The 27718-nt window shown below is 49.9% G+C and overlaps 1 long non-coding RNA gene across 1 annotated transcript; it reads right to left on the bottom strand.

Annotated features, from left to right (window-relative positions):
* LOC125940119 (uncharacterized) lies at window positions 1–26276 on the bottom strand. Its single transcript, XR_007463357.1, has 3 exons — window positions 26192–26276; window positions 18125–18183; window positions 1–108 (listed from the first exon to the last, which is right to left on the bottom strand). It is a non-coding gene; the product is annotated as an uncharacterized LOC125940119 (long non-coding RNA).
* Window positions 26277–27718: the final 1442 nt, after the last annotated feature.

Below are 27718 nucleotides of genomic sequence, written 5' to 3'. Positions count from 1 at the left end.
ACTTCTAAGGGTTCGAGCCTTTCATCAGTAGGCAACAGTGGGAGAGAGAAGGCCACTTCCTTCAAAGCTGGCGGCCAATCCTCAAGGCGGGTTTCCGAGGAAATATACCTGCAAAGCGGTGCACCCCAGCTTCAAAAGCAGTCAGTTGAGGTTCTTTGTAATTGGGAAAAATGAAAAAAAAAGAATTAAAAGAAGATAAGTATCCCCTTCCCGTGCCACTAAATATAATTTCAATAAAAAGAATTGAATAATTGTTAAAAAATATGTGAAAAGAAACAAGCACGGAGGGGCAGCTACTATCCGGCCAAACCTTAACGAAGGGAGTGGGCAAAGAAATCAGCAGCGTTTATTTCATCATCAACCTATATTTATGTCCACTGCCGTACGAAGGCCTCTCCCTGCGATCTCTAACTACCCCTGTCTTGCGCTAGCTGATTCCAACTTGCGCCTGCGAATGTCATAACTTCATCACCCCAACTAGTTTTCCGCCGTACTCGACTGCGTTTCCGTTCTCTTGGTATCCATTCTGTAAATCTAATGGTCTACCAGTTATCCATCCTACGCATTACGTTGCCGGCCCAGTTCCAATTTTTCGTCTTAATGTCAACTAGAATATCAACTATCCCCGTTTGCTCTCTTATCCACACCGTTCTCTTCCTGTCTCTTAACGTTAGGCCTAACTATTTCGTTCCATCGTTCTTTTTGCGGTCCTTAACTAGCTCACGAGCTTCTTTGTTAACCTCCAAGTTTCTGCCCTATATGCTAGCACCAGTAGAATGCAATTATTGTACACCTTTTTTTTCAACGACAGTGGTAAGCTAGCTCCCAGTCAGGATTTGGCAATGCCTGCCGTATGCACTCCAACCCAATTTTATTCTTGTGTAAATTTAATTCTCATGATCAGGGTCTCCTGTGAGTAATTGACCTAGATAAACATACTCCTTTACAGACTCTAGAGGCTGACTGGCGATCCTGAATTCTTGTTCCTTTGCCAGGCTACTAAACATTATGTTTGTATTCTGCATATTAATCTTCAACCTCACTCTTAGACTTTCTCGGTTAAAGTCCTGAATCGTTTACTGTAATTCGTCTGAATAGGACATGTCATCTGCAAACCGAAAGTTGCTGAGATATTCTCCGTTGATCCTCACTCCTAAGCCTTCCCAGTCTAAGAGCTTGAATACATCTAAGCATGCAGTGTATAGCATTGAAGAGATTGTGTCTCCTTGCCTCATCCCTTTCTTGGTAGGTATCTGATAGGCGTTTATTTTTTGTTCATTTAAAAGGAAAAAATAGCTTGATTGCTTCAATAAATTCGTGCTTCATACTTCTTTCACTTCAGTCTTCTGGGTAGGTGATATCTCCTAAGTTGCTGATGACCAACACGAGAACAAGGTGACAGCAGGAAACAACGTTTCGAGAAGTGGAGTTCTCTCTTTCAAGGCGACATATGCTCTCCTCGGCACAGTATATATAGGTACGGTTCTTCTAAAAGGGAGAGAGTTGGGAGAAAGGGTGAGCGACGTTACGAGCGAGGGGGTGTCAGCGGCGAGGGTGTAGAATTGAAAAGAAAGATTACGCGCTACTGAACATCGGTGGAGGAATGTGAGGCTGCGTCAGCCGGTGGAAGTGTAATTGTAGGTTACTGTTTTCGTGGAAGGGAGCTGGACGACAGGGAGGGGGTATCTGCTCCACTGGAGGTCAGTGAACTATCGTGTCTCTGAAAGAGAGAATAAAAGTAGCGCCAGAAAAATGGTGCTTGTGTAAAAAGAAAAAAAAGGATGCATATATAAATAAAAGAACGGAAGGAATGAATGAATGAAAGGAAAGGCAGGTTGGAATAGTATTGGCAACCCAATAACAAAATAAAAAAACAAAGCAACTCAATGAAAAATACCTAAGTGCTGTTGCCTATAGTTTCAAATTTACCATAGCGCATATATTCTAAACTCCCTTTTAAACATTCATGCCTATTGGTTGCAATGTCTGGAACTTACGGATGAGGTCTGATTCTCTTTAGTTTCTGTCTCGCGCAGAAGGGAAAATTTATTGTAGCATGTAGAGTTTAAGTTCACCAAAGCTATGTCCCAGCTGGTTGAAATGCTCAGCGACGGCTTTAGGAAACTTTGTAGCGGTGTCCGCGCGATGTCCGTTGAACCTGAGGTTCATTAATTGTCCGGTTTCACCGATACATTGTTTCTTATAGAAAGAACACTCAAGCAAATAAATACATCGGAACTAGAGCAAGTAAAGCTAGCTTTCACTGCGTGTGTATAGCTATTTACGCTGCTTTTGATTGAAGGTCACTTTGAAGGTGCCTGCAGGTTTTCCACCTGGGGCGCGCACCTGCTTTTATTACGGGGAGTGATGTTGGCTGAGTTTTGCATGCACTAACATGTCGTTAAAGTTTCTGTTGCGGAGATAGGTAACCCTTGGTACATCCTGGTACGCTTTTCTCAGACGCCCGTTTCTTGATAATACTGGGTGGTATTTTCTTAGGATGTTTATGTTAACTCTACATCCTGTAGTCAAGTTTCCGTTCTGCGCGAGACAGAAAATATAGAGCATACTTTTTCTTTTTTTTGGTGTTGGGCTGCTGAGCACGAGGTCGCGGGATCGAATCCCAGCCACGGTAGCCGCATTTCGATGGGGGCGAAATGCGAAAATACTCGTGTACTTAGATTTAGGTGCACGTTAAAGAACCCCAAGTGGTCCAAATTTCCGGTGTCCCCCACTACGGCGTGCGTCATAATCAGATCGTGGTTTTGGCACGTAAAAAATAAAAAAAAGCATACCTCATCCATAAGTTCCAGACATTGCAACCAATAGGCATGAATGTTTGAAAGGGAGCTTTATGCGCTATGGTAAACTTTAAGCTATAGGCAACAGCACGTAGTTTTCATTGAGTTGCTCAGTATTTTTTTTTTTTGGGGGGGGGGGTGTCAGTAATATTCCAACCTCTCGTTCCTTGCCTTCATTCCTTCCGTTCTTTTTTCTGCCGCGACTTTTGTCCTGTCTTTCAGAGACACACAGTGCACTGACCTCCTGCGGAGCAGATATAACCCCCCCCCCCCCCGCTCCTTCCCGTAGTCCAAACCCCTTCCACGAAAACAGTAACCTAGAGGGACGTTCCGAAAGTAAGCTTCGTCATTAGTTTTTTCTTGGGGTGGGGGGGGGGGGAGGAGGAGAACATGGTACACCAGGTGAAACAAACTATTGTCATAAGAACCCACGCCCGTTGCAGGTTAAACGACGGAAGGAGCGTCAGCGGAGGAGCAATGACGCATGCGCAGGGCGCTGATGAAGAGAGTAGCAGAAGACCGGCGTGCCCAAGGTTATGTGAGCACAATCACGATGGCAGACAGACGTGTGATGAGTCTGATGGCAACGTGGTCGCCAGTGGAAGTGCGTGCTGCTATCCGGTATGAATAGGCACGTGGGACCATGAACGCCTACAGATCGTGTACGATGTCATGTCTCGTCAAATGGTTGGTTGCTGGTCGGAGTGAGCGTCCCTCCACGAAATTAGAGTACAGGACTGTATGGAAACAAAGCGCTGCACTAGCGGAGTTCTGTCTGCGGCAGCTGCTGTGACGCGTCAGTCACGCGCTGCCTATCGCGATCTCCCGATTAGCGAGGCAGTCGCGCCACATTTCGCTCCTTTTGAATTGTGCCGCAGGAGACATTGTCTGCGCCAGCTACGCTACTCACAGCGTTCTCTTCCTAATATAAACCATGTACCTATATAATCATAATACAGAATATGGAGACGCGAAATGACAACACGTGTAGAGCTGCGTTCAAATTTCGCATTAGGTAGTATCGTAATCGTCGGCGATTTTTTTTCCCATTTTATGAGCAATGTTTCATATGATTCTACATTGCCGCCATATGAGTTTGCCTTCCCTATGAAAGATATACAGTATTTTGTTTTTTTTTTTTATTGTCCAATGCACCGTGGCCACATTGCATATAAATCGTAGTGATTTGGAACTACACTATAGCATTTACATATTTTTGTTAAACATAATCTCCCTGCAGGTATTATTTTTTTTACTATATTGTCGCGAAGAACGTATGCCGCGGCCGACCTTGAGGAATCCCGAAACGGATTTGAACGAGTGTGTGCACATGTATAGCGCGGTCGCTCCACGCGCGGCTGTGCCGGGGGGGGTGGGGGGGAAGGGGTTCATTAGGCATGGCCAAATTTGTTGTTCACTGTCTATTGTCGCGACCATGTCTGTGTGGTCGCGAAAACTCTGGCCCCTATTGGAGCACGACGGCTTGCCTGATTGCCTTGAATAGGCGATTGGTGCAGAAGCCTTGAATGCTGTAGAAATACATTTAAGGAAGGGGTTTTCAGTCATTTTGAGTGAGCAAGGACACAGCAGCCCACGGCGCCACTTCACCACGGGAGACCAGGCCGGTCAGGCAGGCCGTCGACGATCGGTATGACATCGTTTCATGTAAAATATGTGTGTGTACAGTTTTAAGGTGCCAAGTTAATGCCAAGGTAAATAAATCGTGTTTCTTCAAATGTTACTTTTTGTTGTCGTCGTACCTGCCTATGTGCACCTGCCGCTGCCAGAGCTTCGTCGTCGTGTCCCTGGTGAGCGTCCGAAAACTAACTGCTGCGTCACTTCGCTACAATATGAGCACGTGCCCTTTACCATATTGTAGATCCATAAATGATCATTTGTTCTATACCGCTAATGTATAATTCGCTTAATTGATTTGTTTTCATTGTTAAATTTATCTTACTAAATGTGACATTCTCACTCTAGCCTGAATGATAAATTTTTTTATGTCGTTGAGATTTGGCCGGAAAACATTTTTTTCTTTCAAAAATAACGGCCAGAATTTTAAATTCCTCTGTGTTCCTTATACTACCCGGGTGTATTAGGTGGTTGACATATATATATTTATTCCCTAATGCACTGAATTGACATTTCTCAGAGTAAAATTATCATTTATTATTTTGCACCCATTGATCAATTTTTCCTAGTGCCTCAGTGGCTGTTCTCTCTGTGATTTGCTTTTACCCTTTACAGTTACCGTGACATCGTCTGTGAAAGCCTGTACCTCTCCATTCTTTGGCATTTTAACATTCAAGAAAATAGTGGACACGCTTGTGGTGAACCACTCGCAAAAGTTTTACGAAAGTCATCTGTCAGTGATTTATGGATTATTACTCTTCTGTTACAATGTATGTAGTAAAGTGAATGCTAGTTGGATGAACATTTAGGGAAAGTGTGAGGATGCAGAAGAGGCGCACACGTGATTATTGTGCGTCCCTTTTCTGTGTCCTCCTCTTTCACGCTCTTCCCTAGCTCAAGTACCGAGATATTTCTAGTTTGTACGTACAAGCCTTTAATCACTATATCCCTATTGACGTTTCCGAATGCGTTTTAACATCTCATAAAATTATTAAACACTGCAGCTTGTCTACCTTTGCTTTATTGACTACTTCCTTATTATGATCTAATGCATTTATTGTGAAGGTCCCTTGTTCTAATGGATGGATGGATGGATGGATGGATGTAAAACTTAAAGTCCTGAGGTACGCGACTCAGCGCGCAGCGGGCCGCTCCTACGTTGGGACAGTCAGGCCATGCCCGACCGCCGCATCGTCGGCCCTCTGGACAGCCCATAGTTGCGCCCCGGCATCGGGACTTTTGATAGCGGAGAGCCACTTGTACTCATTTATTTGTTCCGTGCCTCGTAACGAGGGGCCACGCCAGAGCATATGGTCTAAGCTAGCGAAGTCATCGCAGTGCCTGCAAGAACTACAGGCATAAATGTCGGGATAAAGCTTGTGTAATAAAGCCGGGCTGGGATACGAGACTTTGCTATAATCTGAGGGTCAATGCCTGCGCTCTATTTAACTTCTTGTGAGGAAGGGGAAAGTCTCTCCTGCCGAGATAAAATTGCTGCGTAATTTCATTATATCTTGTCGGTTGATCTCTGTTCTCCACCACTGCGGGCCGGCCGGGGAGTTCGGGGAACCACGTGAGAGTGTGGGTGGCGATGCTTTTGCCGTCGAGGATGCGACAGTCTCCCTTACACACGGCGCCAACGCTGAAGGCGCGGATGGCTGCCCTAGAGTCTCTGAAGATGTTGGCATCTTTCTCGTCCAGGAGGGCCAAGGCAATGGCGACTTGCTCGGCCGCAAATGAGGACGTGCTTCGTACTGAAGTTGCGCTAACGGTAGAACCCCTGTGGTTGATGGACACTACTGCGAAATTTTTGCTGTTGCCATATTGGGCCGCGTCAACGAAGCAGCTGCCGCCAGGGAGTTCTGTCGCCCGGCGTAGGAGCGCCACGGCCCTGGCCTTCCTTCTTTCCACGTTGCGCTGGGGATGCATATTGCGCGGGGCTGGGGATATGATAATGTGGTCTTTCTGCTCTTTCGGAAGGCCCTGGTAGGAGTCTTCGACCTTAGCCGGGGGGACGCCCATCTCTGTTAGGAGTCGTCTGCCCGCCGTGGTGCCGGAGAGTCTGAGAATCTGTGCCCTTTCTTGTGCTTCTTCAATTTCTTCCAGTGTATTATGAATACCCAACTGCAGAAGTCAGTCGGTGCGTGTGTAGTTTGGTAGTCCGAGCGCGCTCTTGATCCCCCTCCTTATCATGGCATTTAGCTTGTCTCGCTCGGCCCTCTTCCAGACGTGCATGGCCGCTACGTGCGTGAAATGGCATAACAAGAAAGCGTAGACTAGCCGTATTAGATTCTCTTCACTCAGGCCTCTCCTTCTGTTAGCTACCCGCTTGATTAGACCGATGACGCTATCCGTCTTCTTTGCTAGTTTGTGAATGGTGATACTATTTGTGCCCGCCCCTTAGAGTGTCATTCCCAAGATTCTAATGGACGCGACTTTGGGAATCGTATCTCCGCACTTGATGTAGCGATTAATGTCGATTTCGGTGGGGGGGGTTTGCAGTTCTGTGGCTTGCGGCCCTTTCTAGTTGGGCTGTAGAGAAGGAGTTCCTATTTCTTTGGGGAGCACCGGAGTCCCGCGTCCGTTAGAAAGCGCTCTGTAGTGTCGACTAGAGCACTGCACGGGCTCGGACTTACCCGAAAGCCCGGGCCCGGCCCGGCCCGTGGGCCGGGCTGGGCCGGGTAGAACAGTTTTTTCACGAGCTCGGGCCGGGCTCGAGCACGGCGTGTGCTTTCTGACCCGGGCCGGGCTCGGGCTTTATGGTGGTGTGCATGTAACGTGCAGCGAGTTATTCTCGGGCGTCTCAACTCTGAAAAACATTATTTTTCGGTCTCGGGCCGGGTTCCGGCCGGTTTCGAGTCGGGCTCAGGCCGGGCTCGGGCCTAAGGTAAAGGGGTGGCGGGCCGGGCCGGGCGGGTAACGTAGATTATTTCCGGGCCCGGTCCGGGCCCGGGTCTCGCCATAAAAGTTTTGATCGGGCTCGGGACGTAAAAACGGGCCCGGGCCGGGCTGAAAAAATCGGCCTGTGCAGTGCTCTAGTGTCGACAGCTTCCTGGAGAGCGGCTTCGACTTGTCCGTCACTGCCTCCCGCGCTCCTGACAGTGATGTCGTCCGCGTAGATCGTGTTACCGATGCCCTGGATCTTGCCTAGGTATCTCGAGAGGTCGACCATTGCGATGTTGAAGAGGAGCGGTGAGATGACTGACCCCTGGGTCTTCCGCTCAGCTCCATTTTCTCTGATTCCAAATCTCCAGCCTTGAGGATGTCGCATCGTTTGCTCAAGAAAGCCGACGTAGGCATGGAAGGACGAGCCCAGGTCGAGTTTGGAGATGGCGTCGAGAACGAACTCGTGACGGATGTTATCAAAGGCCTTCTCCAGGTCCAAACCAAGGATGGCTCTCGTGTCCCGAGTGCAGCGTTCCAGGATTTGGATCTTGATAAGCTTCATGGCGTCCTGGGTGGAGAGGCCTGGCCTGAAACCTATCATGTTGTGAGGGAAAAGGTCGTTGGTATCGATATACTCGGCAATTCTCTTATGGATGGCGTGTTCGGCCACCTTCCCTAGACATCACGTCAGTGAGATGGGGCGGAGGTTGTCCAAGCTCGGCGGTTTACCGGGCTTTGGGATGAGTATGACCTTCGCCACTTTCCATTGTTCCCGTACAATTCCCTCCTCCAAAATGCGATTTATCTCATCTGTGAGAAACTCGACTGATTCGTCCTCTAGGTTTCTGAGAGCCTTGTTGTTAATGTGATCCGGGCCGGGTGCCGACCTACCTTTGAGGTCATGTAGGGCGCTAGCGGATTTCACTGACTTGGAAAGGCTCGTCCAGCGCGAAGTTCGGCTTCCTTTTGTATACTGGGTATGCCGCCTCATCGGCCACAGTTTTGAGCGGCAGGTACTTCTTAGCTAGCATCTCCAGCACTTCTTCCGAAGACGACTTCTTGGCTTCGTGGAGCGCTTTAGCGAGGACACTTCTCTGGTTTGATGTGGTGCCGGAGTCGTCGAGCAAGTGTTTCAGAAGATTCTACTTCCCTCCCGTGCGCATCTGCCCGTCGATTGAATTGCAAATTTCGTCCCATGGCTGCCTAGACAGGGCTTGTCAGTGCTCCTCTATCTGTTTGTTGATCTCGGCTATCTTTTCCTGAGCTTGCGATTCAAGCGTTGTTCTAAGCCATAACGCTTTTCTGGAGGTTGGTCGTTCAGTAATAAATGATATATTCGATAGATAATCAATTTTTGTAAGGTTTTTCCTAATATATGATCTATTGGTATGAGACGATCTGACGCTTCTGGTTTCTTAGCTTTGTTACTTTTGGGAATCAAAATGACCCGCGATGGATGGATGGATGGAAAACTTTAATGAACGTCCTGAGGTACGCGACTCAGCGCGCAGCGGGCCGCTCCCACGTTGGGACAGTCAGGCCATGCCCGACCGCCGCATCGTGGGCCCTCTGGACAGCCCATAGTTGCGCCCCGGCATCGGGGCTCTTGATAGCGGAGAGCCACTTGTCCTCATTTATTTGTTCCGTGCCTCGTAACGAGGGGCAACGCCAGAGCATATGGTCTAAGCTAGCGAAGTCATTGCAGTGCCTGCAAGAACTACTGGCATAAGTGTCGGGATAAAGCTTGTGTAATAAAGCCGGGCTGGGATACGAGCCTGTTTGCAATAATCTGAGGGTCAATGCCTGCGCTCTATTTAACTTGTTGTGAGGAAGGGGAAAGCGATGATTTCCATATTGTCAGGAAAAAACCTACTGTAGTGAGAAATACGGGCGCCAGCAGAAGACGAAGAATAAGACGTTTGTTGTTGGTGCTCGCGCTCGCTCCGTTCAGCCGTTGCCTGCTTCGGCGCATTCATAAAAACGCCGAGCGTATCTACTATTAAACGCGCACTATCAATTAGTGGAGGGTGCTGGTTCCCATTTCATCCTGGAACACCGTACCCGGACTCTACCCCCAGCCTCGGCAATGCCTGACGACGTGCCCCAACAAGGTGCTCCCGTACCACAGGTGGTCGCCTGCTCCGGGGTACCCCGACAGCGAGACCCTGTAATTTTCAACGGCACCGATGAGCACGACGTCGTACCCGCCGTGGTTGCTCAGTGGCTATGGTGTTGGGCTGCTGAGCACGAGGTCGCGGGATCGAATCCCGGCCACGGCGGCCGCATTTCGATGGGGGCGAAATGCGAAAACACCCGTGTACTTAGATTTAGGTGCACGTTAAAGAACCCCAGGTGGTCGAAATTTCCGGAGTCCCCCACTACGGCGTGCCTCATAATCAGAACTGGTTTTGGCACGTAAAACCCCATAATTTCTTTATTATATTTAGCACGACGTCGAGGACTGGCTCACTTCGTATGAGCGGGTAAGCGCCCACAATAAGTAGAATGACGGTGACAAGCTCAGGAACGTCAACTTTTACTTGGCGGGCGTTGCACAGCTATGGTTCCTCAACCACGAAGCTGATATTGCCAAATGGGCATCCTTTAAAACGAGCTTCGCGGAAGTCTTCGGCCGTCCCGCTGTTCGCAAGCTCCGCGCGGAACAACGCGCGGTCGCGCCCAGCAATCCGGCGAGAACTTCACGTCCTACATTGAGGATATTGTGGACCTCTGCCGTCGCATCAACCCTGCTATGTCCGAAGCTGATACAGTCAGACACATCATGAAGGGGATTGAGAACGACGCTTTCCAAATGCTGATTGCCAAGAATCACCAAACTGTCGCAGACGTGATTCAGTACTGTCAGAGCTATGACGAATTGCGGAAACAGCGCATTTCTACTCGACTCCCGAGCTCTGACCCGGCCGACATGTCGCCATTCACTGTAGGCGCCGTTTCTACGGACACCACAATGTTATGGCAGCAGATCCAGCAGTTCGTCCGAGAGGAAGTGGCACGGCAATTGTCCCTTGTTCCCTGCGTCCCGGCCTCAGCGCAGGGGCGCTTGCTCCGACGCTACGACAGGCCATAGAAGAGCAAATTTCTGAGACGCTACCAACCACCTTCCAGCATCCGCCTGTTTCCACTCCTCTGACCTACGCTGAAGTCGCACGCACACAGTCACCATCAATACCGTTCAGCCCGGATCCTGGTCGACCAGCAAATGCCTTCTTCGCTGCGCCTGCGCCTGTCCACCCGAACCCGCCACCTTTTCGCCGTCCTGCGCCGCCGTGCACTAATCCTTGGCGCACCCCGGACAACAGGCCTATTTGCTCCTTCTGTTGTCTGCCTGGCCATGTCGCACGTTTCTGCCGTCGTCGTGACTTCCGTCCTAGTGCGGGCGAAGACAATCGGGACTACTTTCGTTCTGAACTACCGCGCCCGATGTCCTCCCATTCAACAATGGACACCTGGGGCGCGATCTTGTACGCGTTCCAAAACGGAACGGAGGCGGTCCGTTCCATTTTGGAACGCGTACAAAATCGCACCCCTGCTCACCGAATCGCCGTCGCTACGACACACGTCGGTCGCCCTCACCACGTCACCGTTCACTTTCCCCAATGGTTCGTCGCCCCCCACCAGTCCAAGCGGAAAACTAGCCCTCGCAGTACCGGAGGCAAGAACTGCGCTCGTGTCGACAACTTGAAGGCTTCGATTTCTACCTGCGAACGAAATAACAGTGAATATCGAAGGTGTTTCTGTGCAAGCACTCGTCGATACTGGTACTGCTATGTCTGTGCTTAGTGGAGAACTGTGCCGCAAGTTAAAAAAGATAACGATACCGCTTTCCGATGTCTCTCTGCGTACCGCGACCGCGCACCACATTCAACCTTCAGTGGCATGCACAGCTCGTCTTGTCATACAGGACATTTTGTACGCAGTCGAATTTGTCGTTTTTTCGCCATGTTCTCACGACGTTATTTTCGGTTGGGACTTTCTCGCTACTAACGATGCCGTTGTTGACTGTGCGCGTGCCGAACTTGAGTTGTCGCCGATGTGTGCCGCCGCTTCTCACAAGCCACCTTCTCGAGTGGTCGTCGCCGCGGACACTGACATCCCTCTTTTGTCTTCTGTTTTTGTGCCATTTTCTTGCGACTCTGCCTCCGATTCCACCGCCCTGTTTGCACCCTCCGAAGCCTTCACCTCTCGCAAGAACTTCCTCCTCCCTTTTGCAGTTCTCACGGTCGAAAACTCTTGCAGCGCCATTTACGTCACGAATCGGTTGTCTTCCACAGCCACGTTATACCATGGTGAATGTATAGGTCGGCTTGAGGATATTGATTCTGCCTACTCTATTCAACTGCCTGACGACACGATAGGCCTTCTCGTCGATAGCATTCCTCCTGCTACCTCCGCCGATTCGTCCTCCTTAGAGGCATTCCTCCCGTCAATTGATTCCACACTCCCGCTTGCACAGCGTACCCAACTCGTGGAGCTGCTCGCCCGCTTTCTGACGTCGTTCGATCATAAGCAGTCTTCCTTGGGCCGCACATCCGCCATCGTTCACCGCATTGACACTGGCAGTCATGCACTCCTGCGCCAGCGTCCATACCGAGTTTCTCATGCTGAGCGCCGTGTCATTGATGAACAAGTCAACGACATGCTTCATCGTGGCGTAATACAGCCCTCACACAGCCCTTGGGCTTCCCCAGTTATGCTGGTAAAGAAAAAGGACGGTAGCATTAGATTTTTTGTTGATTATAGGCGCCTTAACAATATCACACGAAAAGATGTTTATCCGCTGCCCAGAATCGACGGCGCCCTCGATTGCTTGCAAGGAGCAGAGTTCTCCTCTTTGGATCTTCGATCTGGGTATCGGTAGGTCCCTATGGATGAACCTGACTGTCCCGAGACTGCTTTTGTAACCACAGACGGTTTATATGAGTTTAACGTGATGCCATTCGGCCTTTGTAATGCGCCTGCCACCTTCGAACATCTCATGGACAACATTCCTAGAGGCCTCAAATGGCACACGTGTCTGTGCGACCTGGACGACGTCGTAGTCTTTTCGAAGGACTTTGCCTCCCATTTGAGTCGCCTCGCAAGCGTCCTCACTTGCCTTTCAGACGCTGGATTGCAGCTTAATTTGAAGAAGTGCCACTTTGCCGCCCGCCGACTTACCTTCTTAGGCCATGTTGTCAGTAAGGACGGTGTCCTTACCGAGTCTGCAAAGCTACGTGCCGTCGCCGAGTTCCCCAGACCGTCTACGCTGAAAGAACTCCGTAGCTTTATCGGGCTGTGTTCGTACTTTCGCCGATTCATGCGTAATTTCGCGTCCATAATCGCCCCCTTAACGCAGCTGCTTGCCGACAGCCAAGACATCTCGGCATGGTCTACAGATTGCAAAGATGCGTTCGCCACATTACGCCGTATTTTGATATCCCCAGCTATCCTACGCCACTTTGACCCAGACGCTCTCACAGAAATCCACACGGACGCTAGTGGAGTAGGCCTCGGCGCTATTCTTGCCCAGTGTAAGTCTGGCTTCGAAGAGTACGTCGTCTCTTACGCCAGCCGCACTCTTACCAAAGCGGAAACAAACTATTCAGTCACCGAAAAAGAATGCCTTGCAATCGTTTGGGCAATCACCAAATTTCGACCTTACGTGTATGGCCGTCCATTTGACGTCGTGACTGATCACCACGCCCTGTGCTGGTTGTCGTCGTTAAAGGACCCCTCTGGTCGCCTAGCTCGTTGGGCGCTTCGTCTACAGGACTATGACATCCGTGTTGTCTACCGGTCCGGCCGAAAGCATTCGGATGCCGGCGCTCTTTCGCGCTCGCCACTGCCCGATGAGGATGGTGCTGCGTCTGTCTCCAGCTAGGATTCTTCGTCTCTACATACACCGACATGCCAGCTGAGCAACGCCGCGATCCTTGGATAGCCTCTCTTCTACACTATTTATCTCAACCGTCACAACGCACCACCGACCGCTCGCTTCGGCGCGCTGCTTGTCACTTTGCCATCCGCGATGGGCTTCTGTACCGCCGCAGCTACCTCTCTGACGGCCGTAAATGGTTGCTGGTGATTCCTCGCCATTTACGTTCCGAGATATGTGCCTCTTTTCATGCGGATCCGCAATGCGCCCATGCCGGTGTACTAAAGACGTATGCACGCCTCTGGCTTCGATACTACTGGCGCAGAATGTACCGCTTCGTTCGCCAGTACGTCCACTCGTGCTCCAAGTGCCAACGCCACAAGAGCCCACCTAACAAGATTACAGGGCCGCTCCAACCATTGCCTTGTCCCTACCGGCCTTTCGACCGTATCGGCATCGACTTGTACGGCCCTCTACCGTACAACCCAGATGGCAACCGCTGGCTTATCGTCGCCGTGGACCATCTCACGCGCTACGCCGAAACTTCAGCGCTTCCGGCGGCCTCAGCACGTGAAGTCGGCTTGTTCATCCTTCGCAACCTTGTTCTTCGACATGGTGTGCCTTCCGAGCTACTGAGTGACCGTGGTCGTTCATTCCTCTCCGAAGCTGTAGAAGCCCACCTCCGGGAATGCAACATTGTCCATAGAACTACAAGCGCATATCATCCGCAAACGAATGGTATGACTGAACGCTTTAATCGTACTCTCGGCGACATGCTCGCCATGTACGTTTCCGCTAACCACACTAACTGGAACCGCATCCTTCCCTTTCTTACGTACGCTTACAATAGCGCTACTCAGTCTACCACGGGCTTCTCTCCCTTTCTTCTTTACGGTCGCAAACCTTCCTCGTTTATGGACACCATTCTTTTGTATCGCCTCGACGCTTCAGAATCTACTCCTCTATCCGAAGCCGCCACTTATGCCGAAGAATGTCGTCAGATTGCCCGCTCACTTACCGCGAAAGATCAGGCCAGCCAGAAACATAGTCGCGACGCAGGCTTGTGTTTTACATCATATTCACCTGGAACGCTGGTATGGCTCCGCGTTCCCTCCTCTACTCCCGGCTTTCAACAAAGTTCAGCTCAATGTACGCCGGCCCTTACCGGGTTCTCCGACAGACATCCCCGGTCAACTACGTCATTGAGCCTATTCACCCATCTACGGACAAACGGCGTCGCGGACGCGAAACTGTTCATATCGATCGACTGAAGCCGCACTACGACCCACCAGTGCTACCTGTTCCATAGGTCGCCAGGATGGCTCCTATTTTGGCTCGGGAGTGATTGTAGTGAGAAATACGGGCGCCAGCAGAAGACGAAGAATAAGACGTTTGTTGTTGGTGCTCGCGCTTGCTCCGTTTGGCCGTTGCCTTTTTCGGCGCATTCATAAAAACGCCGAGCGTATCTACTATTAAACGCGCACTATCACTACTTATATACAGCTGTTGAATATTTTATCCAAAAATGTTTATATACATAATAAAGTTCTTCAGCGAAGCTTGTTTTGAAATCAGGTCCTGGTGCTATATCCCGGCAGGCCGAACAGACTTTGGCCATGATTCGGCGGGTCTCCAACAGGCGCTCAGGTCTACGGGAACGGGACCTACTGCGCCTGGTGGACGCCTGTGTGATCAGTCGCATTACTTACCACATTCCCTTCCACAGACTTACGCAGGCGGAGCAGATACGGGTCGACACAATGCTGCCAAAGGCGACCAAGCTCGCCCACGGCCTCCCACACTACACCGCCACGAAACGTCTGCTAGCCCTAGGGACGCATAACACTCTCGGCGAGTTATTGGAAGCTCAGTGGACCAGTCAAAGACAACGTCTTTTGCTCACACCCATTGGGCGGCACCTGCTCTCGAGATTGGGACATCCAGTTTTGCACAATTATGATGAAGATATCGCCATCACTATTCCGACTTGGGTCCGTACAGCCTTAAAGGTGCACCCACTACCACAAAACATCAATCCTGAGCATGACGCGGGACACCGGCGTGCCCGTGTACGATACCTGTTGCGCATGCTCGGTGACATCCCTAAGACAAATACCCTATACACGGATGCTGCTCGGTACCACAACGGGTATTCCGCGGTAGTCCTGGATGGCGCTGAAACATTTATTACGGCCGCCTCCTTACGAGGTTCTACACCTGGACACGGAGAAGTCCTTGGAGTAGCGCTTGCTGTTCGACACGCTCTCCAGATTCCTGGGCAGGTGTATATCCTAACCGATTCCCAGCAGGCATGCCGCGCCTTTTTGACGGAACGCGGCTTCTCCAAGGCGGCTCTCCGCATCCTACACCAGTCACCAAACACAGACACATCTGTCCCACAACGCATCCACTTGCTCTGGACTCCTGGCCATGCCTCACTGCCGGGTAATGGGTCGCTCGAGAAATTACCCTCCGAGCTGCCCGCATGACGAGGTTCAGAGTCCAGATCAGGCGGGCTCTCCACTCACATACAGAGACGTATTAAACTACTATACACGAGCTAGACACACCGTGGGTCCGCCACCACTGTCGTTCTCGCGAGAGGAAGAGGTGGCACTCCGCAAACTCCAAACAAACACGTTTCCCAATCTCCTCTCCCTACATAAATTTTACCCTGACCGCTACGCAGACTCTTGCCCGGGCTGTAGAAGCTCCCCCACAGCGTTCCATGTCACGGTGGAGTGCACCGCAAAATTATTCCCTCCCCTGCCAGTCATCTTGAACCCCTTCCGCATCAAAGAGCTGTGGGAGGATGCCCTCCGCGACGGGCCTCCCTAGGTCCGCCGGACCCTAGTTCAACGGGCCCGTGCTGTCTCTGAGATCGTTCTAGGGAGCCCGGACTAGGGGTCCCTCCCATACTCTTACTACCTTTTCTCTTGGTAATAAAATGTTTGCTCTCTCTCTCTCTCTCTCTCTGGTGCTATATGTCTTTTTAGACTTTCAACAATATTGCCTACTTCTGTATTTGTGAAAGTTCTGTACTCATATGTGTCACCACATTCTTTCGGCACAATTGTCTGAGTTTCTGTATTTTATCGAAGTTTTCGAAGTTGTATAACTAACTAATGCGAAACGACTTCACACAAAAATCTTCGCAACCCTAGAGCATATCTCTCTCGTAATATTCCTTCTAAGGTGAAAGAAGTTATCGTGGTTTATCCAGCATACTTTGATGTCAAAGTGTCCAGAAATACACTGATGTGCCAATCGTGTATCGGAAGTGCAATGGTAAAAGCGTTCGCTTACGTAGAGATTACTGCAGCCTAATCCCTCGTAGAGGGTTGATTAAATCGTCGAATAAAAAAAACGAATTTTGTTTGGCAGTCCCTCCTCCGCCTAATGGATTACCAATAAGCAAATTAAGCCTATTGATAAGCACTGCGATTGCATAGCCCCGCCACGCTGACGGAGCCCCTATTCCTGGCTTCGCCTAGCCTGATATTTATTACATCGAAGCTGTTAAGGGCCAAGCTCCCCAGGATCGTGCCCGCGTGTAGAAAAAAACCATCATCATCAGCATTTGTTAAGACTCCGCATGGTGCTCCAAGTATGTGGCGGTTTCCCGCCAGGTGTGCTATTACGCAGGTGTCAGAACGGGTGAAGGATGGCCTATTTAATGTTATACCCCTCGCCACCGCCGATGCCTTTTTCACAAATGTCGGGATACTCGGCGGCGGCGCGTCCCACCAATCGTTGTGCCCCTTTGTCTCATGACGTAGAGATCGCGCTGTTATGAGCAGTTGCCCTTTGGACTCGCCATGGGACGGACGCTCGTTGAAGCACATCTTCCACGGTGTCCATGATGCCGTATCCTGATAATGCCGCGCAGTGTGCCGCGGCTATGAACGCTGTGGCTCATACGCTTTCTCTATGACGATGGGTGGGCCTTGGCGAAGAAAACGCACTACTTGGCTATCGCACCGGTGTCCTTGGCTCTTTGAAGAACATGCCGAAGACGCTCAATATAGTCAATAAAATTGGGTTGGAGTGCATACGGCAGGCATTACCAAGTCCTGACTAGGAGCTTATCACTGTCGTTGAAAAGAAAAGTGTACAATCATTGCATTCTACCAGTCGTAACATATGGGGCAGGAACTTTGAGGTTAACAAATAAGCTCGAGAACAAATTAAGGACAATACAATGAGCGATGGAACGAAAAATGTTACGCCTAACGTTAAGAGACGGGAACAGACGGTGTGGATCAGAGAGTAAACAGGGATAGCCGATATTCTAGTTGACATTAAGAGAAAAAATGGAGCTGGGCAAGTCATGTAATGCGTAGGATGGATAACCAGTGGACCATTAGAGTTACCGAATGGATAGCAAGAGAAGGGAAGCCTAGTCGAGGACGGCAGAAAACTAGGTGGGGTGATGAAGGTTAGGAAATTTGCAGGCGCAAGCTGGAATCAGCTAGCGCAAGACAGGGGTAATTGGAGATCGCAGGGAGAGGCCTTCGTCCTGCAGTGGACATAAATATAGGCTAATGATGATGATAAATTCACTAGACCAGGGTAATTGGAGAAGGCAGGGGTAATTGGAGATCGCAGCGGACATAAATATAGACTGATTATGATAAATTCACTATAGCAATATTCCTTATAGCAGACCCAGCATAGTCACAGCTTCGCTGTCTTCCATCTTCACAGTAGTGGAAGGCTATGAATTTTTTTAACGACCTATCGCAGAAGCTCGCGCCAGCCGAAGTAGTGATTAGTTACGTCGCTTGCAGCGGCGTAACTAAGTAAGTTTAGATTCCATTCCAGTTCCAAGCACGTAACATTAACAAATTACAGTAAACATGTGTCATTTTTTGTGTCTCGGGTTAAAGCCAGTGCACTCTCGCTTGACTTCTACCGCACTTACCTAACGGTCCTTGTTGATTCCACCACTTCGACGACGGTTCCGGGGCAGCCGCTGACCACCTAAAATAAAAAGACGCAGTTTCGCCCGTAAGGCGAAGCATCGATTGCGCTGGCAAATTAGTAGACAGCTATACGAAGTAAGGATAGCAGTTTTATCGGCCGCGTAATCTTGTGAACATTCGCTAAACGAATTAAAAAGCTAGGTGTGCTCGGTCGCACAAGCAAACAAACACATCTAAATCGATGACCGCGCATATTCGCTATCAAAACGCTGGAGTGAGGAAGTGCGGTAACAAAAATTTATGCGTGGCCCTGCGACCGCAAACACCAGAGACCAGCGGAGCTGGGGAAAGCCTAGTAAAGTAGTGGCAAACCGTGCACTGAGTTTGGTGGCGCTCAGGATTTATTCGCGATGTTCTGCGCAGTATCGCGATGAATTCAACCGCCCACGTTTACAAGCCTCCGGATCTTAATTTCTTCGCCTACGCGAACTCTCGGCTTCCCTTAATCTAACTCAATCTAGCTCTCGCTTCAGTTTTTCGGAAGCAACTAGTGTCTAGTTGTCTGGTCTAAACCTGCCGAGCCGCCGCCAGAGTCATCGGTTGCAGTCACGGACAACAGGCGCTTTCGGCGCGAACGCGGCGAAACGCGATCGGCGTTGGCAGCAGCTCTACGCGTCCCACTACCACATGCCTGCACTCCTCCTCTCCACCTAGCATCCGCTATGCTGCGCGATGCTATTTTTATACTCTGGGCAGGGTAAAGGTTGCAGGGGACCTGCAGAACTCTGAGGAGGGGTCTTGCGGCGTTGACACGTTGCACGTGAACGGACGTACTGGCGAACGAATCTGTACATGCCTCGCCAGTAGAATCGAAGACGAAGACGGGAATACGTTTTGAAGACGCCGGCGTGGCCACATTGGGGGTCATCGTGGAAAGCGGCGCAGATGTGTGAGCGCAGGTGACTGGGGATAACGAGCAGCCATCGACGGCCGTCGGTGAGGTAATTCCGTCGATACAAAAGGTCGTCGCGGATGGCAAAGTGGTGTGCTTGACGACGCACGGCGTGTGAGAGAGACGCAGGTGAGCGGTGAGACAGGAAGTCCAGCAGTAGAGAGATCCAGGGATTTTTACGCTGCTCGGCCGGCATGTCGTTGAAGCTAAGAGCTGACAAATCGCAGGTGGGAGGTAAGCAGCAAACTGAGGCAGGAGGTAGCGGAGAACGGGATAGGGCGTCGGCATCTGAATGTTTGCGTCCAGAGCGATAAATGACACGCATGTCATACTCTTGAAGCCGTAAGGCCCAACGAGCGAGGCGGCCACTGGGATCTTTCAAGGACGATAACCAGCATAAGGCATGGTGATCAGTGACAACGTCAAACTGACGGCCGTAAAGATAAGTACGAAATGTGCTGATTGCCCAAATAATCGCCAAACATTCTTTTTCCGTCACAGAATAGTTGGATTCTGCCTTCGTTAGGGTGCGGCTGGCATATGCGACAACGTACTCGTCAAAGCCATCTTTGCGTTGGGCGAGAATGGCGCCAAGTCCGACACCGCTAGCATCCGTATGTATCTCAGTAGGCGCATTGGGGTCGAAGTGGCGCAGTACTGGAGGGGACGTGAGGAGCCGGCGGAGCCTCATAAATGATTCGTCACACTCCGAGTTCCAAGCCGACAGGTCTGACGAGCCATTAAGAAGCTGCGTCAAGGGAGCGATGATCGACGCAAAATTACGAATGAAACGCCGGAAATAGGAAGACAAAGCGATAAAGCTACGTAGTTCCTTTAGAGTAGTGGGCTTGGGGTACTCAGCAACGGCGCGAAGTTTGGCAGGATCAGGCAGAATTCCCTCTTTGGAGACGACGTGGCCTAGGATCGTAAGCTTACGGGCACCAAAATGACATTTTTTCAAATTGAGTTCCAACCCAGCTGACGTGAGACAGGCAAGAACTTGCTCAAGGCGGGCGAGATGCGTATCGAAATCGGTAGAAAAGACCACAATGTCGTCTAAGTAGCAAAGGCATGTGTGCCATTTAAGACCCCTGAGAATAGCGTCCCTCATTCTCTCGAAAGTTGCAGGCGCGTTGCAAAGGCCGAAAGGCATTACATTGAACTCGTATAATCCATCAGGAGTTACAAAAGCCGTTTTTGGGCGGTCGGCTTCAGCCATCGGCACTTGCCAGTACCCGGAGCGCAGATCCAGTGAAGAGAAGAACTCAGCTCCCTGTAGGCAATATATATATATATATATATATATATATATATATATATCGTAAAAACCGGACTATAGGTCGAACCGGAATATAGATCGACCCCCCCCCCCCAACTAACCAATTATAAAAATGAAAAAAGTATTTTTCAATGGCAAAAGTACCGAAAGACACCCTTACCTTTATACAAATGCGACTCAGCCGGTTGCACAATGGTGACAGTGTTTATTTAAATGCTGCTCAGTACCGTGATGATAAGGTGCGAAACACGCGGGTCGATGGTCACATGATACGAAGCCCACGGCAACCTGGCGGGTTGCCGTGAGCTTCCGCGTACTCAATCGCCTTTTTCTTGAAGGCGACGGTGAATTGCCGTCGGCTTCCGCTCATTTTATTGCGATAGCAATTATATGGACACCCCAAAGCAGATTTCTGTCGTCGCCGTTGCCGTCGCGGTCGCCGTGAGGTTCCGTATGACGTCAATGGAGATGAAATCGTCGCCGCGCGCCACCGAACGCTGTATGTGCGAGTGAAAGGGCGCGAGGGACGCGCGCTTTCACGGGGAGTGAACCCACGGCGGAGAACAAACGCGCAGTTTGCGCCATGCTCCCTTAACCCTTTAGGCCCTGGCGTCCTATATAAAGGACACGAAAAGAAATTGTTCTTAATCGTTACGCATATGGTTAGCAAACTCAAAAAAGAATTTAAGCTATTCTCCATACACCTCCGCCAGCATAGATGACAGTTTCTTCATCCTTGTCTTTCTCAGAAAGCCCGTGAGGTGAAATCAAAATGGCGGAAGGAAAGAAACACGACTGCAGCAGTTTCCGCGTCTTTTGATAATATTTTGCTCAATACCTATTGTCTCGGTAGCAATCATAATTTTGTGTGTTGTTTCTGATATGGTTAGGAGTGTATTTATATCGGGAACTTTTGCCTATTATTTGCGCATAGCCCGCAGCACGCCATGATCTGCGCGTCCTAAATATAGGACACCAGGGCTCAATGGTTGTCAAGGTCCCGGAATAAGCTGAATCTACAGTGAGGACGCTGTTGATTGTAACAGCTTCCGATTTCTTGTGTTATTATTCCCAAGGCAGTAAATCAGTCTGAACTTCTGCATTTAGTGGAAAGGGGACTCCTATAGTAATAAGTATGCGTATCAAGGACCCAAATATGTTTGCTGCACTATAGGAAGTGTGCGTGTTGGAGGAAGAAGACGATGACGATGAAAATCAGGATATACAGTTTGCTTTTGCAGGCTAGGGGAGCAGTATTGCTGCACAGTAGACGAAGAATTTGCCATATATGGCGAAAATACATCTGACAAAGTGACTATCAAGTGAATGGAGGCCATTCGAGTGCAATAATGAAGGAAGTGGGCGTGTTCGAGGTAGATGACGATGAAAACCAGGATACACATGTCCGGAACCGAGGGGTCGCAGCGGAGCGCCCGAACAAGAGGACCAGCGCAGCATGCTTTTAGAACAAACTAGCGCGTGCCATCCTAACGCATCGAGCACGCGCCGCCTAACTTTATTTTCGTCGTCTTTTGCAGCCGGCACCAAGGCGCCGGCCGAGGGCGCCGACCTTATAGCGTCGCCGCGTTGCGGCGTCGGTGGGCGCTACACACAGTTTGCTTTTGCAGGCTTGGGGAGCAGTAATTTCTGCACAATAGACGAAGCTTTGGCCATCTATGACGAAAATACATCCGATAAAGCGACTATCAAGTAGATGGAGGCCTTTCAAGTGCAATGATGAAGGACGTCTGCGTGTTGGAGGTAGCAGACGATGACGATGAAAAGTGGGATATAGTTTACTTTTGCAGGCTTGGCGAGCAGTAATTTCTGTACAGTAGAAGAATTGACTGTCTATGACGAAAACACATCCGACAAAGCGACTATCAAAGATAGAGGCCATTGAAGTGCAATGATGAGCCGTGTATAACCAGCGCGAAGAATATTTTTGATGCCTCTGATGCAAAAGAACCACTGTCAAATGACCATCATGCAAGTTTTTATACATTTGAATGAGTGATACAGCCGAGAATAATATGCAAAGTCGAAATACTTCATATTGCTCTTTACAACCACTAAGCCCTGGTGTCCTATATATAGGACATGACGCCATATCTTATGCTGATGTGGTACTCCGAATAAAATAAATATTTTTGAGCTTCTTAGGCCGTAGTAAATCAATACAAAACGAAGAAAAAATTTTCTGCGCGTTAAAAAAAATTCAGGGCTGAAAGGGTTAAGGGCTGCAGAAGTAGGCGTCTCTTCCCTCCTTTACAATCCCCATATATGTAGAGCAAACGCGCCTTATTCCGACGCGCGAAAGGGCGCGGGGGGGGGGGAGGGGGAGGGAAGGGAGGCGACGTTTAGCTGCAGAACCAAGTGCCTATTTATATCAGAGGCTCCGGCAACAGTCACCAACGCCGCAAGCATTTTGAGCGAACGCGGGCAAAACGCCGATGGCGTCGACAACAGTTCTGCGTGTTGCCGGTGCTGCTGCATGTCCAAGTTTATACAGCTGATAAAGCTACTATCATTACTCCGTATAGATCTTTACAAATTTGCTATCGCAATTGATGCTTCGCCTGTCAGGTGAAACTGCGACAAGTTTTTTGAAACAAAATGTGAAAAAGCAGCCTGTATGTGATGGCGAAGGCGGCTGTTTACTGCATCTGACCATTGTTGCAAGACTTCCGTAGTTTTTCCGCCAATGTCCGGTATATAAGTCGGTGGTCGACTTTTCGCAATGGTTTTTTCAAACAAAGTTCGACCTATATTCCGGTTTTACGGTATATATATCTATATCTATATATATATATATATATATATATATATATATATATATATATACACATCTTGCCGCGTCACCACGCTTTCATATATAAAAGGGAGACCCGTCTAGTAACTGATTCAGTTCATTCTACGACTGCCATGGGTAGACACAAGCAGGACAGCGCTACAATGCTCGGCGATGGCAAATATTTCCTAGCGATGCCTTTCCGATGCTTATGCCTTTTCGCGCTTGGACAGTTGTTAAAGCGACGGTCCGTTCACGTTATCAACGGGATCAGCCGGCCGTGAGCGGTGGATGATAAGACTAGTATAGAATAAAGCATAAGGCATCCCTACAAAGTACCGGCCCCTGTGTAGAGTTTGATACAGCTTCGCTGGTCATTCAAGTTCGCAGGGCGGGATGGCGGCCAAATTTTTGAAAACGTTTTCGCATTTGTATATATATATATATATATAGAAACTTTATTTGGCTGGAAAATATTTTAAGTATAGCGGTGGTCGGAGCCCCTCAGTCCAGGGCCCCACTGGCCTCTGCCGCCTGCCTTACCTGGCTAATTAAGGACTTTTGTCCTGCCAAGTCGGAACGGGCGAGCTCTGCCTCCCACTGCTCCATTGAGATATTATTAGTGGGCCTATGAGGGTGCTTACTACACTCCCAGGTCACATGTATTAGTGTAGGTATGCCACCGCACCAAGGGCATGTGGCCCTATAGCGGGTGGGATACATGGCATTTAGCAGTTTTAGATGGGGGAATACCCCGGTCTGTATTTTGCGCCAATCGGCGGCCTCTTCCCCGCTAAGTTGTGGGTGAGGCGGCGGGTATTTTCTGCGGACTCCGCGCTGATGAGCAAGGATGTCTTTTACATTTAAATTGGTGGGATTTTGTGAGGGATAGTGTGAGGGGTTGGGGTTCGAAGAGGACGCCATCGCTCGGTTAGTAGACGCTCGAGCTAAAGCGTTAGCCTGTTCGTTCCCCTGTACCCCCGAATGTCCCGGGCACCAGAGTAGGCGATGGCGGTGGTTGAACGATTTGGGGATTATCGCGAGGCTAGCCGCAGTCACGTGCCCCTTAAGAAACATGCAACATGTCTCCCGGGAGTCAGTGACCACGACTGAGTCCTTTCCGAACGCTCCGCGTGAGCGAGCGCGATCGCCACTGCTAACATTTCGGCCGAGGTGGGGGAGGCCGCCGTGGTCGACGCGGTAATTTGCTGCTGACTGATCGCGTTCACGACTGCCAGGGCGTACCTCCTTTGGTAGCGCTGCCCGGTAGCCTCTGCATACGCAGCTGCGTCCGTGTAGTACGTATTGTACCTAGCGTTATTGGAGTACATCGATTGAATATGTTGTGCGCGTGCTTTGCGCCTTTCCTTGTTGTACTCGGGATGCATATTCTTGGGAATTGGAGCTACTGTAATTTTGGATCTCACCGAAGGAGGGAGAGGTACGGCCTCTTCGGTGAGATAAATCGGGTATGCTGGGATATTAAGTCGTGCCAATATTGCCCTACCAGTTTTTGTGAAGCTGAGGCGCTCCCTCTGTCGCATCAGAGTGGCCTGCCTCAGTTCGTCGAAAGTATTGTGTACTCCCAAAGCTAGCATGCGCTCCGTGGAGGTAGATTTAGGCAGGCCCAGAGCCGCCTTGAAAGCTGTTCGAATTATCGTGTTGGCCTGCCTCTCCTCTTCCCTGTTCAGGATTTGGTAGGGCAAGCCATATGTGATTCGACTAATCACTAAGGCCTGTACGAGCCTTAGGGTATCGATTTCTCGCATTCCCGCCTTTCTATACGTCACTCGACGTATCATTTGGGCTATGTTGTGGGTTGCGGATTTGATGGTTTTGAGCGTCTGTGCTGCTCTCCCGTCGCTCTGAAGCCACAAACCCAGGACTCGCATCGTAGGTACCTCTCGGACCATTTGGCCCTCAACCGCAATGTTAATCGACCCTCTGGATTTGTAGCCTTTCGCGTGTATCCGGATGACCTCGGATTTTTCGGGCGCGCACTTCAGCCCGCTCGTTCGGGAAGATTTCTCCACCGCTAATACCGCGGTTTGGAGCGTGTATTCTTTTTCCGCTAGGGAACCTCTGCTCGCCCACAGCGTGATATCGTCAGCGTAAAGCGTGTAACCTAAGTCGGGTATCCGATCGAGATCGCGCGCGAGGCGACAAATCGCCATGTTGAAGAGCAGAGGAGATATTATCGCTCCTTGAGGGGTTCCTTTGCTCGGCATTTTAAATATCTGCGATGTGATTTGGCCAATACTGATGCTGGCCTCGCGGTTGGAAAGAAATGCCCTTATGTAATTGTAGGTGCGCTCACCACAACCCGAGCGTTCGAGTTCCTCGAGTATTGCGCCGTGAGAGAAATTGTCGAAGGCTCCTTTGAGGTCTAGTGCTAGGACTAGTCTCTCGTCACCGTACGGAATATTGGTTAGAATCTCGTCCCTTAGTAGGAGGAACGCGTCTTGACACGATAAACCTGTGCGAAATCCTATCATGGAGTCTGGGAACCAGCTCCGCTCTTCCAGGTACCGCTGTAGTCTGCTGTGGATCATCCTCTCATAGAGCTTACCGAGGCAGGACGTGAGCGATACCGGCCGGAGGGTATCGATCGAGGGATTCTTTTTCGGTTTGGGGATCATGATTATTTTAGCCAATTTCCATTCTTGGGGCAAATCTCCCTTGGCCCAGTACTCGCTATTGAAAACCTTTGTTATTTTCGCTAGGGCTACCGAATCCATGTTTCGAATCATTGAATTTGTGATTGTGTCTGGGCCCGGTGCCGAGTTTTTAACTGCGGCTTGCGCCGCTTCGTACACTTCCGCGTACGTTATTTCTTCGTCTAATTTAGGGTTGGCCTCTCCCGCGCCATCACCCTTCGCATTTGTAAAAGATCGCACGCGTCACGCAGAAGATAGGCCCCTACCGACGGCTCGTCGACTACCTTCTCGATATTTGGACATTTCAGTAAAAAAATACACGGCCAATTTCAACCAAGTACACTTTCTTTTCTCAGCAAAAAAAAAAGAAAACAAAGAACAACATACCTTTAGCCAGCAGCCGTCATTCCGCCTAAGGAACACATCGGCACCGCTGTCAGCAAAGCACAAGTTAGAGTCATCAGAAAATCTGTAAGAAAAAAGAGTACTTGTTTTCACACTATTGCAATTGAGGCGTCAAGGATAAGCGTCGCATGATGACTAGCGAATGTTTGCGCTTTGCTGTCTTTGAACACATAATGTCTTTGAACACATAACGTTGCTGGCCCGTTCTTAAACCATTAGAGGAACGCGCGTGCGTGTTTCAACAGCAGTGAACTGCCAACCTGCTGCACACTATCACCTGCATAAATGTTACGTGATATACAAAAGCAAAAAGGCCTTAAAGGGCACTTTCTTGCTCCGTAAAGATTAGAAGTTGAAGGCAACGCCATGGCGGAAACAAAAAAATGTCGCAGTTTCACCAGAAAGGCGAAGCATCAATTGCGACAGCAAATTAACAGTCGGTGTTTTGCCCGCGTTCGCGCCGAACGCGCGCGGTGTTGGTGACTGTTGCATGTTGCTTGTTTAGGATTGTATGGGGGCAGCTCGGGGGTTTTCGATGAGATCATAACGGAACACTCGTCGAGCAGCGTCGGAAGTCTTTACCACCTTTTCGCCTCGCAACAATTTTATATTTTATGCCTAAATGCAATCTTTTGAAATAAAAAAGTTGTCGCAGTTTCACTTGAAAGGCGAAGCATCAATTGCGATAGCAAATTTGTAGAGAGCTATACGGAGTAATGATATTAGCTTTAACAGCTGTATAAACTTGGACATGCAGCAGCACCGGCAACACGCAGAACTGTTGTCGACGCCGTCGGCGTTTTGCCCGCGTTCGCTCAAAATGCGTGCGGCGTTGGTGACTGTTGCCGGAGCCTCTGATATAAATAGTAGAAGTGATTTTATTGAAGTAGAAAGTGACGCTTATTTCTGCTGCCCAATAGGGAGCACGGCGCAGCGTCAGGGGAAGGGGGAAAAGGAGATAAAGATGTTGAAGGGAAGAGAAGAAGAAGCAGCAAGAGTCTCATCCGATCATGGAGGAGGCTGGTGATGGAGGCGGTGGCCTGCTAGGGACGAGCGCTTAGCGATGGGCGGAGATTCCGTTCAGTTCCACAAACTCCAAAAGGATATAAATAGGCATTTGGTGCCGCAGCTAAACGTCGCTTCCCTTCCCTCCCCCTCCCCCTCCCCCACAGCCTCTCGCGCGTCGGAAAAAGGAGCGTTTGCTCTACATATATGGTGATTGTAAAGGAGGAAAGAGACGCCTACTTCTGCAGCCCTTAAGCGAGCACGGCGCAGAACGCGCGTTTGTTCTCCGCCGTGCGTTCACTCCCCGTGAAAGCGCGCGCCTCTCGCGCCCTTTCACTCGTACATACAGCGTTCGGCGCGCGGCGACGATTTCATCTCCATTGACGTCATACGGAACCTCACGGCGACGACGACGGCGACGCCGACGGCAGAAATCTGGTTTTGAGTGTCCATATAATTGCTATCGCAATAAAAAAATAAATTCGGCTTTGGTGCTCCAGCTAA

Source organism: Dermacentor silvarum, chromosome 9 (assembly GCF_013339745.2).
Source record: "Dermacentor silvarum isolate Dsil-2018 chromosome 9, BIME_Dsil_1.4, whole genome shotgun sequence".
In the NCBI taxonomy this organism is placed as follows: domain Eukaryota; kingdom Metazoa; phylum Arthropoda; class Arachnida; order Ixodida; family Ixodidae; genus Dermacentor; species Dermacentor silvarum.
Note: the sequence above shows the minus strand (reverse complement) of the source record. Positions and strands in the feature narration are given on the sequence as shown.